At 34.0% G+C, this 13581-nt stretch overlaps 1 protein-coding gene across 5 annotated transcripts in view; it reads right to left on the reverse strand.

Moving 5' to 3' along the window:
• LOC131033394 (uncharacterized) overlaps positions 1-8804 on the reverse strand; it is a 63854-nt gene extending 55050 nt beyond the window's left edge. For 4 of the 5 annotated variants that reach the window (XM_057964619.2, XM_057964620.2, XM_057964622.2 and 1 more), the window contains exon 1: positions 8515-8798. The gene's annotated coding sequence lies outside the window, so the exon portion shown is untranslated. Of the gene's footprint in view, positions 1-8514 lie in introns of all 5 variants that reach the window. The other variant, XM_057964621.2, reaches the window with a different exon arrangement.
• Positions 8805-13581: the final 4777 nt, after the last annotated feature.

The following is a 13581-nucleotide window of genomic DNA, read 5'->3' on the forward strand; positions in this document are numbered from 1 at the left end:
ATATATTCCTTTGGAGAGGCATGTCCTTGAACGGATATGTCTCTCCTTTAATTATAATAATTTAATCAATATTATAATGTTTCATCAATCAATTATTAATTTAGAATCATATAATAGATTAATATTGAATATTAAATTTTATATGATTAATAATAATATAATAATATAACATAATAATATATTATTATTAATCAACATATATTATATGTATTCTAAATGATCATTCGACTGAAGCTACAAACATTAACACTCCCTCTTAGCTAGGGAGGATGATCAGACAAAATGTGTAGTGATCTCCCATGTCAACACTTATGGCCCTCACCATAGCTACACAAAACATAATTAACACTCCCTCTTAGCTAGGGAAGATAAAATCAATGCAAATGCATTAAGTCTAGATTAATTATGGAATAGAGAAAATATTATCTCACTATGATATCAGGAAGTATGGTATAAACAAGAATATCAAGGCACGTGATATTCACCATAACTCAAAAATATCATCTCATGATATTGGGAGTATTTGCATCAACCATATGATGCTCATCACAGGGGACCATAGTCTCAAGGTGTGAATTTGCCTCCATCGGCGATTCTATCCATGAGCTCTCACATGGATTGCCTCAGTCGACGATTCTATCCACAAGCTCTTACGTGGATTGCCTCAATCGGCGGTTCTATCCATGAGCTCTCACATGGATTGCCTCAGTCGACGATTCTATCCATAAGCTCTTATGTGGATTGCCTCAGTCGGCGATTCTATCCATGAGCTCTCACGTGGATTTCCTCAGTCGGGGATTCTATCCACAAGCTCTTACGTGGATTGCCTCAGTCGGTGATTCTATCCATGAGCTCTCACGTGGATTGCCTCAATTGGCGATTCTATCCACAAGCTCTTAAGTGGATTGCTCAGTCGGCGATTCTATCCACGAGCTCTCACGTGGATTGCCTCAGTCGGCGATTCTATCCATGAGCTCTCATGTGGATTGCCTCAGTCGGCGATTCTATCCACAAGCTCTCACGTGGATTGCCTCAGTTGGCGATTCTATACACAAGCTCTTACGTGGATTGCCTCATTTGGCGATTCTATCCATGAGCTCTCACGTGGATTGCCTTAGTCGGCGATTCTATCCACAAGATCTTATGTGGATTGCCTTAGTCGGCGATTCTATCCATGATCTCTCACATGAATTGCCTCAGTTGGCGATTCTATCCACAAGCTCTTAAGTGGATTGCCTCAGTCGATGATTCTATCCATGAGCTCTCACGTGGATTGCCTCAGTCGGCGATTCTATCCACAAGCTCTTACATGGATTGCCTCAGTCGGTGATTCTATCCATGAGCTCTCACGTGGATTGCCTCAGTCGGCGATTCTATCCACAAGCTCTTACATGGATTGCCTCAGTTGGCGATTCTATCCACGAGCTCTCATGTGGATTGCCTCTGTCGGCAATTCTATCCACAAGCTCAAGTTATTGTAAGATCGTCACCTTCCAATAACCTCAAAAATACAAGTGGAAATCATTTGGAAGTCGTCACTTCCTTATGATTTACACAGGGCCCATAAGGCATTAAATGATTCCATTAGTATAATAATCAATTGAATCAAGTTTTACCTCATAAGTGTTTCACCTTCAATAGTGAAAATCCCTCTCAATTACTATGATCGAAATTGTCACAAGTTGACTGAACCATCTGCTCCCTCTGAAGCTCAAGTTCTTGTATCAACCTCTTGTCCTCTTTTGAAATGTCAGACTCCCTCTGCATCTGGTCTCAATCATCAATTCGTTTATAAGCATCAATTTATTTCTCCCTTTAATTCAATTTTATTGTGCTTTCGTCCTGAAGGTATGTCAGAGAGAGATTACAAATAGCTCATAAACTAAATTATCTCGAACAGAAATACCAATGATAGAAGCATACAAGATTTTACTAGCCAATATTATAGCATAAATTAAAAACTCAATAATTCATGTGCCTTAATAAAACATGGAATACTTATCTTAAGTTTACAACATTTCCTTTCATAAGGTGAGCACATATAAGAAATATCACGCATGAATCATCTCTCATCATAATTCCCTTTGAATGATGTAGAACATTTTCATAATTTTGATCAACACTTTCATTATGATCTGCCACACACAGCCGTTAATAACTTTTTCAATTTACCAAATTTATCCAATCTCTTCGGTGAGATGTTATAAAATCTAATTACAAACATTTCCTCCAAGTTATAGCCAGATCCAACGGTTAAAACAAAAGTTATGACATTTTTCCCAAAACTGCTAACCCTAGGTAGGGTTTCAAGTGACCTGCACCAAAGTCGTCATATCTTGCACAAAACTGAATCAACTTTGATGAGATAAACATATTTGAAAACTAGAAACACAAATCTTTCCATCCATATATTATAGTCTTCATTTTGAGGCCAACCAAGGGTCGTACAATGGCATATTTCAGACTGAAAATTCTAGAAAAAACAGAATTCTCCAACCCTCTCCAACCTCCAAATTAAACTTCACAGGCCTGAGCTCTGATACCATGTTGAGACATGGACCAGCTAGGACTCGAACCTAGGACCTTCCATACACTGCTGGAGTGCTCTACCATTGAGCTATTGGCCCCTCTTGGACCAGTCCATCGTCAGTCCAGGTGTGGCTTATTTCCAACACCAACACCCCCCCTTAAGCCACACCTCTCGTGTGCTTGGGGCTCCTAGCCTGGACCTGGCTCTGATACCATGTTGATTTTCCCAGGTTTTATTGGATGTATTTTAATGTATATATCTGATTCAATCTGATACTTGCATTCTTGAAATTCTATGTGTTCTCAAATTGAATAACATTATACTCTATATATTCCTTTGGAGAGGCATGTCCTTGAACGGACATGTCTCTCCTTTAATTATAATAATTTAATCAATATTATAATGTTTCATCAATCAATTATTAATTTAGAATAATATAATAGATTAATATTGAATATTAAATTTTATATGATTAATAATAATATAATAATATAACATAATAATATATTATTATTAATCAACATATATTATATTTATTCTAAATGATCATTCGACTGAAGCTACAAACATTAACATTAATCAACACACATGTAGATGACTATATTGTTGCTATAGATTATGATGATGCTATGTGCGTTCCATTTCCAGCCAGAATTGGTAATTGTAACATACTATAGGTTTGTGATGAAGACCAAAAACAAAGATTATAAAGAGCATTTGGTACGATGGAAATAAAAGGGGGGTTATTGAAGATGAATGGTTATCTAAAGCAAAATTTGCTTATTTGAGTAAAAGGATAGTCCTCCCACTATACCATCAGTATATAATAGCACCTTAAGGTCCAAGGACAATTTCAATCAAACCAAAAAATTGTAAAGAAAAAAATTCTCTGCTTTCTTTCCTAATTGTTTTGTCTATAGGTGTTTGATGTGGAATAATAAATTCCAAGTTGGGGCATTCTCATTGGATATCTAATGTTATCAACATTCTAATTGGCTAATGGTCAATTCAAAACAGGTTTCAATTGTAGAGCACAGGCTAATTGTTTTTAATATAGGTGTTTGATGTGAAATAATAAATTCCAAGTTGGGGCATTCTCATTGGATATCTAATGTTATCAACATTCTAATTGGCTAATGGTCAATTCAAATCAGGTTTCAATTGTAGAGCACAGGTTTACTACTGAGAGGGTGGAATCAGTAGTAAATAAAACTTAAATTTTTATCCAACTAAATCTTATTAAAACTTTTAATTTGAATTATGAAATGAAAGCACCAAATTGAAATCTAAAGGAGACGCTGCACAATGACACCAATGCACAAGAGAATATGTGGAAACCCAGGGTGGGAAAACCACAGTGAGTAATGCTACTAAGATCTACTATCCTAATCCAGCCTCACAAAAATTCAATTACAATGATTTAAGGGCACCAACCCTAAGGAATCACCCAATCCCTTACTAAAGAGCACCAACTCTTACTGAACCAAGCTCTTCAATCTGAGAACCAACCCAGCATCCTTAAGGCACCAACCACAGGATGTTACAAGACAAGTTTTTACAAAATTTGAATCTGCAACTTCAAACTTCACAAAATGATGATGTGCAATCATAAATTACTTCATACTGAATTACTTAAACTTCACAAAATGATGATGTACAATCATAAATTACTTCATACTGAAATAGTTTGATCTCAACTTCAACCTTCTGATAAATCTGCCTTTTACAAGTTCTGGTCCCAATTGCTTAATAAAATTTCATCAAACAAAACATTATTTGTATGATTGCTGTTTACAATCCAAATCAATCAATGTAATCTGAACCAATCAATACAATCTGAAATAATCAATGCAATCTGAACCAATCAATACATTGCTATAAGTACAGTATACCTCAATCTTCTTCTAAGGTTTGACTTTCCAGCACCTTGCATTCGTTCAGGTTTTCCTCAAGGATATATCAACTTCACTTCGTTTAATTCTCAGAAATTAAATCATAAATCTTTGTTCAGGAATTATATCATTCTAATTCATAATTCACTGCAATGTTATTATTGACTTCTCTTTAATCTGTTCTCAGCATTCATATCCCTTTTTCAACAATCAAAAAGACACGAACCATATGCATATATAAATACAACTTGATAACTGCCAACAGTTAACAGTAGCAACCACTTATAACTAATTGGATTGAAGGTTGATAATTAGTTTATAACTTCCTCCAAACTTCCTTAACCAAAACAGTATTCCTTCTCATTGATTACACAAACATTGTTATTAAAAAACAAGTCACCTCTATTATAATCTTTAACTCCACAAATACAACTGCTTTGGTGTTTAGATATCTTGTTAATGCTTAACACATTCAATGAAACAGTTAGATCAAACTGTTTTGTTAATCAAACTCAATGCATATTTGAAGTTTGTGTAACATTAATGAGGATACAGTCCAAGATAGAATACATAATGATCACGCGAAATCTACAGTCTGAGATAGAAGACATAATGGTATCATGAAAATCTGATTTTTATGGTTAATCTAAAACCACAGTGAATGTTTTGTTTGTTGACACATTTACACGTTTCCTGTTTGTTGGTTCTGTTAGATTCAAGGACAACACAAGCAATTTCAGAACAAAATCTGTAACAACCACACAATGTGATACTATTTTCTGGAGATAGGGCAACCGATCAAACTTTTCAGTAACAAGCTTAGGGTTTCAGAATCTCTTGACATCAATGACAAATACCAACAGCAATTTATCCTTATTCATAATTTTTGAAGTGGTCGAAAAAGTGCCTATAAAAAACAATAACCATGACACGTTCAAGGACAAAAAACAAAACAAGAGGCCTTTGTTCGCTGATAAAATTGCCCAAAGCGTTGTTTCTATTTTTAACATCCATTTCTAGGAGAATGGTGATATTGCTCCATTTCAAGAAAAATCTTGTTGATACGAGATTCATTTTATTTTTCAACTTAAACAATTTTTATTATATCTTGAGTTTTATAAAAGTCGTTTTATGTTATGACTTTTATAAAATATCATTGCCTCTATATAATGTAAAGAACAATATAATTAATATTAGTTTTTAAGTTGATTACTATTTAATTTGAATATATAAATAATCAATATTTTAATAACTTATTTTTCATTATAAATGAATAATTATGTATTTAACTATTTAATTTTCATGTATAATTAATAAAATGATATAATATTATAGTTAAAAAAAATTAATATAACTAATTATATCTAAAAATTATGGGATATTCCCTAAGACAAATCACAAGGTGGGATGGGATGTTAATGAAAAATGGGACAGCCTCAAAATCTCCCGAGGGTACAATTCCAATGCACAACAAACAAAGATCAGAGAGCCAAAGTTAAGTGGTGTCCACCTCCAAAAGGGAGATTGATACTCAGTTTTGACAACACAATGTGGGGCAATCCGGGTAACTTTGGGACAAGCATTGCTATAAGAAATGAGAAAAAGAATCTGGTATCAACAATTTCTAGAAAGCTTAAAATTGGAACCAACAATGAAGCAGAGTTTATGATCCTTTTAACTAAATTGTAACTATGCAAAAAGGAAAGCATATCCAATTTAGACATAGAAGATTGCTAACAAAACTAAATAAATGCAATTTGTGACCACGATGTGTTAAATTGGAAGTTGCAAAAATTGCAAGGTTTTATTTGGATAATCTTGGACTACATGGACAACATATCAATCAAACATTGCTATCAAAAGAGGTGAATCACATGGTAAATTTTCATGCTAATCAAGCTTGTGAAATAACTAAAGAGGGGATCATTTCAAGCAATAAAAATAGGTGAAAATATCTTCCACTCTGAAAATTTACTATGGATACTACTTCTTTCTTCATGGGATGTCTTACCACCCATTCTACAATGTACTATGACGATCATTCAAACCTGGAAAACCACAGACGGAATACATCTGTAAGATTTTATCAGCTCTATTCATAAATTGGTCATTTAGAATCTCTATCGTACAAAGCAATTTGCAAAGTACAATTCATTGGTTAAAACTGCCCTTGTTTGACAAAGGAGACCTTGATCCAACTCAAGAGGATTTTCAACATTGCTGCAAATGAAGTTGAAACAGCAATTAGGAAGGTGATCAATAACAAAATCTTCGAGGATGGTCATGTTCATGATAACCACATACTAGAACTGTGTTTGATCAATCATATAATAGTACTCAAAAGAAAGTGCTAGGAGAAACACGCAATGGTCGGTTACATCAAAGATCCTTTAAAGCCCTTGGGATTGATTCCAATTTCTACATTCAACAAAAGGCCGAGAACTGGTAGTCTCAGTGGCATCTTCAATATTGCTATAGCCAGAGCAAACAAAGACTTAAAATAATGATAATCACTTTGTTCAGTCGAGAAGGATTCGAGAGGGAATATGGAAACATTCAGTATTTTCATTGGGCACTATGACTCGCTCCTATCTCCACCACAAGTTGAAAACATCTAAGTCTCCTAATTCATCACAATCCCAAACAGCCAAATGTATCTTAAATGTAATACCCTCATCTGATGGAGCTGATGTAATCCTATATATATATGCTCACACACACACACAACATGCGATTTTTCAAATTTCATTTCTCATTGTGCTGCCATTATTGTTGAGTTTTAAGTGTCTTATTTTGGGTAAGATAGCTTTTGCCTGCACCAGGGATGTTTTGATTGGATGCATATTGATCAGCTGGCCAAGTTTTAAGGCAGAGTATTGTGATATCAGCGGAAGTTTCCAAGCATCGTGCACCTATGTTTATGGCATTTTATTTTCAGTTTTATTTTTGTTTTAGAATTCACTGTGACTGTCTGTCACAACATGTATGAATGTATTTATTAGTTAGGACAAAGACTGCATTCTTGCTGAGGCTGACCTCATTGGCTCTGTATTTGAAATCTGAAGTTTATAATAGACTTTGTATTCAATTTTTTCATTGAATTGTTTTCAAGTTTCTTCTGTGTAACTCTGGTCTCAATGCTTGCAGTATGTTGGCTTTCCCTGACCCACACCAGCTACTGTACCAATCTTGGCAAAATGGTAATGAAAGAAGTCCCTAACTTTCACATATGCATCGCAAGGTTGTGGTATACATTCAAGATTATGATTTAACATTTAATGGTTATAAGGTAAATTCAAGGTTGCACCATCAGAAGAAATCAACAAACCTAAGTGTACTGTGTAATATATTTAAAGATTCAACCCCGAAATTTTGAATCCTAGCAGGCTAATCAGAGCATCACCAATATCCAAAATAATAGAAACTACAAAAGAAGACCCAAAAAACCACCAGCATCCAACAAGAACAAAAAACTAAATCTGCCAATGACGGTCAAAGATCACAAACAAAACAAACATGGAGATCTGAATCACTTAAAATTGTCTTTTAAGTGTTCAAGGTGTTCTGCTGAAATGGTAATAAGGAACAGTCACAAAAGCCTGATCCAAGTTAAAACCCTATTATTGAATAATGCGAATTGGGTTTGTAGATATTGGCGAAGTTGCGGTGTATTAATTGTGGGGTACATTCAGAGTAGCAATTTAATGACTGATGATTATGGAGCACATTCAAGATTGATTTAACAATCATGGGATACATTTAGTGTGACCCATGTTTATAAATCTCAAGATTGTGATCCATAAATCGTCCCACACAAGATTAAACAAATGTCATCCCACACAAGATTAAGCAAACACCATTACTTCAGAAGATTCAACCCAAATTTCATAACAAAGAATTCATTACCACTAAAAACAAAGCAATTTATTGTCCTAAAGAACCCAACACAATCACCAACGACCACAGTCAATCTCTCGCCAATGCTAAATTCTAAATACCTTTTGCACCCAAGACTTAAAACTCTAATTAGTTATCATAACAAACACAGAAAACCATAACACATTGCAAAAGCAAAAGTACAAAATGGCTTACCTGCACAGGGAAACCGATATGCCAGATAAAACAGTAGTAATATTTCCTCTTCAACAACACACCCCAGATAATTGTAAAATCCACTGAAAACGGCGCTAAAGATAGCAGAGCCCACTCGCTGCTTCAAGAACGTCCCCAAGATAATTGCAGAAGCCTCTGAAATTCCCTCAAATAGCAGAGCCCGCTTATTAGAAGAGTACAAATTTTGATAGAATATATCAATGCAAACACTAGTGCAGAAATAAAGGATCAATTGCTGCGCGCTCAAAAATGTTTAGACTAAAACAAATAATTCAAACAGAAACGAGAAATTGTCACCCATTGATATATATATATAAATAAAAATAGGAATTTCTAAATATAAAATGGCCTTGGGATATATATATAGTCACATAAATCTATCCACTTAATTAAATGAATATTTAATATTTATTTGATTATTTAATCATCAATTAATAATTAATTAAATTAATATATTTAATTAATTCATCTTAACTTTTTTTCTTATTAATTAAATAAATTATCCAAATTTATTTGATTTAATTCACTTAACAAATTCAGACCATTAATTAAATAAATAAATCATATTTATTTAATTAAATATTCTCTCACATTTAAATAAATTAATATTTATTTAAATCCCCTAAAATCTCACATTTAAATAAATTAACATTTATTTAAATCACCTTTATCCTCCACCCACTTGTATTTTCCTACAAATGCAAGTTGCACAACTATTTTAAATAAATCATTTATTTAAATCACTTTTATCTTCCACCCACTTGTATTTTCTTACAAATACAAGTTGCAAAACTATTTTAAATAAATCATTTATTTAAATCACCTTTATCCTCCACCCACTTGCATTTTCCTACAAATACAAATTGTACAACTATTTTAAATAAAAAAATTATTATTTATTTAAAATCCTATATATCCTCGCCCACTTGAAACCTTTAATGGTTTCCCTTAAAGTCTTCAGACTTAATGGCTTCTTTCTAGAGTCTTCTCAAACCTTTAATGGTTTCCCTTAAAGTCTTCAAACTTAATGGCTTCCTTCTAGAGTTTTCTTAAGCCTTTAATGGTTTCCCTTAAAATCTTCAAACTTAATGGCTTCTTTCTAGAGTCTTCTTAAGCCTTTAATGGTTTCCCTCAAAGTCTTCAAGTATTTAATGCTTTATCTTCTTTTTCTCATGTAAATAAATTAATATTTATTTAAATATTTATCCAAATGCAACTTACACCATTTAATTGAAATAAATGATTTTATTTTAATTGAAAATACCAAAATTCCCCCCACTTGCATGCCTAAACCCCTTCTAGATTCTTCTAAACCCTTCCTAATTAACCTAATCCATCCCCTAAATATTGTCACATTCCTAAGCAAATTGGAGTCACTTCTCAAAGACTCCAAAGTCTTTGAAAAGAAATTAATGTTTTGTGTGTTCAACAAATTAACCTCTAAAGTCTTCCAAACAACTTGTGACTCTTACATGACCATTAATGGTTAATTCTACTTGCACCCATGGTTAAGGACTTTGACCCCTAACTTAACCCTTATGTAACCTATGTGTCTCTTCAAAACATTTATTTCTTTGACTAGGGTAACCATCATGTCCCCTCAAGCATTTAATGTTCCTTATCTCTCCTCTCAAGCCTTCTCATGGTGACACTTGTCAACATGGGATTGGGTTGAAAGTCTTACATGGATTGAATATCTTTCAATCCTAACCTTTGTTAAGATTGTTCAATCTTAACCCTTCATTTCCCCATTTCTTCTATAAATAGAACCCTTCTCCTCAAGCAAAGAAGGAAGCATTAAAGTATTGTTGTTATACTGGTATTAACATAGAGCTTTTTCATAGCATCATTATCTACACTTGCATAGCATTTGCTTATCATATTCAACCATCTTGAATCTCCATATGACATCTATGGCTAGTGCTTAAAGCTGAGAGCTACACTCATGTGAAACTTGGAGAGGGGAAAAACAAGGGAGAAGCATCAAAAGACATCATGGAAGCATCTTAGAGAGGCTCTTCTCCTTCCTTTTATTTTGTTAAACTTCTTTCATGCTTTTTGAAATCTTTTTTGATATGTTTAGAATGGTTTTAGTTCTTTGTTTTGTTTTTATGGTTGAAACTAACTTATTAACATTGAACTTTGTTGTTGCCTTGTCCTCATTTCCATGACATCATTTGGTGAACCCGACGTGAATCAAACACTTTTGTAATTTCGAAGACATTTTTTTTTAGGCTTGTGAGCCCATGTGTACTAACTTTTTTTGAATGTTTTAATTGCAGATTTTCTAATTTTTTTGTGCAGGTTTTGGAAGGAGTTAGTTTAAAACATTTTAAATTTCTTTGCTTTAAAACTTCATCTTTCTTGTTTTTCACAAAGGGATAAAAAGAACTTCACATTTTCTATTTGGTGCAACTAAAACAAACTCAACTTTTTCATTTGGTGTATAACAAACAACTCCATCTTTCTTGTTTTTCACAAAGGGATAAAAAGAACTTCACATTTTGTATTTGGTGCAACTAAAACAAACTCAAATTTTTCATTTTGTGTATAACAAAGAACTCCATCTTTCTTGTTTTTCATAAATGGATAAAAAGAACTTCACATTTTCTATTTGGTGCACCTAAAACAAACACAAATTTTCATTTGGTGCATAAAAAGAACTTCACATTTACCTTTTTGCTACAAAGGCTACACGACTTTATTTTTGTTGACCATGTTTTGTTTTCCAAAAGTTTGTCAAGTGTCAAACATTTTGATATCTTGGTTAAAAATAAAAATAACAACATGATTATTGGAGCAACATCTCCAAATAGTTAGATCACATTGCAATGAAAATCAGTTAAAAAGAACAAGTGTTTTTGGTGATTGACACGCTTGTGCAAAGTTTGTCGAGTGGTCCTACTTCTAACACACACTATCCTCTCCCTTGGCTTTCGTGGTCCTAGGTGCAAGAGAAAAGTGTTAGTAACACTCAAAGTTTATATTTTTAAGAAAGGTCTGCCAAGGGACACATCACTCTTGGGAACGACCTCGAGCGGTAAATCCTTCGAGCCGCTATAGAAATCAGGTGAGAGCGAAAGTTGTAGCCTTGGATATAGCTGTTCCTACAGTGTAACTTGCCGAAATGACAAATGGGCCCCACCACAAGTTAGAAGGCTCTTAAGTGAGTCACTGCAAAATGAACTTATGTCCAAAAACATCGAACATTACTAAACACCTTTAAGTAGTAGCCGACCTGTTCTATTGATTGAGGATATTTGTGATAAATTCAGTGCAAGAGCATAGAAGGTTTTGCTCCCAAGATACTCACCATACATATTTCCTTGAGTAGAAACATAGCTTTTTGAAAAGTCACTTGTGGCTTGATGAAAGTGGTGACTCCCCCATCATAAGGATCATCTATTTGTTATGCTCATGCAAGACTTAGTATATCACATCATTACCTGCCACGGCGGGATTCATAAGGTATGTAGTACCAAAGTCGAAGAAATATCAAGATGTGGGCTGAATTTATCGCAGCTAGCCATTTGACCTTAGGGATACAAAGTGTTTGAAGTGTTTTTGTTTTAGTCAAATACCAAGTACAAATTGAGCCGACTTCAGGCTTTTGGAAAGAGAAGAACCTAAAATACACTTAAAGGAAAAGGTCATAAAAAGTCCAAGGATTGGGTTGATCTAGACCCATATTCATTTGTGCTTTTAAGGTAACATTCTTATGTTTGTGTGCTTGCTTTGTTTTCTTGTCAAATAAAATCAAAACAAGTATTCATCCAACACAAACATCTTTTAGCAACCAACCAAACAACCAAATCAAAAAAAAAAAAAGATCAAAAACAAAGAGAAAAAAGTATCAAAATATATGACCATTCTTCACATCTTGAGAAAGAAGAATTCTTATCAACACATCAACTTGAAAAGAAGACCATTGAGCTCAAAGGCTTTGATCAAAAAGAGGAAATTCTTCTATCTAAATAGACAAATATTTGTCTCTCATAGAGTTTTTCTACTTCACATGCGTCTCTACCTTCAAGGCAAAACAAACGAATTTGATTCAGAATCACTAAACCGCAAAGCTTTTATGCAATATAGAGGTTTGAGTTATCACAAAAACCAAGGAGGCAAGATTAATCCCAACTTTTTCCCAAACGTTTGTATCACATACAATATAGCTCGAGAAATGCCACCAACGCCCAAAAGGGAAGAGGTAGAATTTGTTCCATTCGTAACACAAAGCTTTTATTGAAGTTAACACATTTCATCCATTATCTCATTCACACATCATCAATCTATTCCAACTCTCAAAACATTAAGAGGTTCTTGTCCTAAGTTCTCTTTTAGATATTGCTTGAATCAAACACATCCCATCACTTTTTAGATTGTTTCTACATGTAGGATAAGATCATCCTAAGAGACACATCTACACAGGTTAAAACTAGTTCATGAGTGAATCCTCTCATTACTAGGTAGTTAAATCTGTAACACATCTCATATTTTTCTACACCTTATCACATCAAATCTTATCAAACAAACAAGCAATTCAAAAAACAGGAATTTCGGTTACATCTACCTTTAAAAGTGCTAGAGATCCACATACAACACAATTCACCAACCATCAATCTCTCATTTTATCAACAACTCATCATCATTTTCGCTCAACTTCAACAAAAACTTGTAAACAAAATGGTTCAAACCCGATCACAGTCAAGGCAATGAGAAGCAAAAATTGAAGAAGAAGAGGAGGAAAATCTCAATGAATTCCAAGAAGCACTTGGAGGAAATGAGAATGACGAAAACCCAAGTACTCCTACTCCTGCAACAATAGAAAGGGGCCAGCATAACCCTTTCTTTAGCAGACTTTTTGACGAAATACTCAGGAGCAATGCAGATGCTCACTTTTTAAAGCTCGCTCAAGAGGGAGGCAAACTCCCCTCTGACTTTGATCTTGCTCAATTAAGACAAGCATCAGAATGACACAGTTGCCATGAAGAAGAAAGAGGTAGAGATCCCATCAGATATAACATTCCTCGAGGTAACCCACCACCT

Source organism: Cryptomeria japonica, chromosome 7 (genome assembly GCF_030272615.1).
Source record: "Cryptomeria japonica chromosome 7, Sugi_1.0, whole genome shotgun sequence".
In the NCBI taxonomy this organism is placed as follows: domain Eukaryota; kingdom Viridiplantae; phylum Streptophyta; class Pinopsida; order Cupressales; family Cupressaceae; genus Cryptomeria; species Cryptomeria japonica.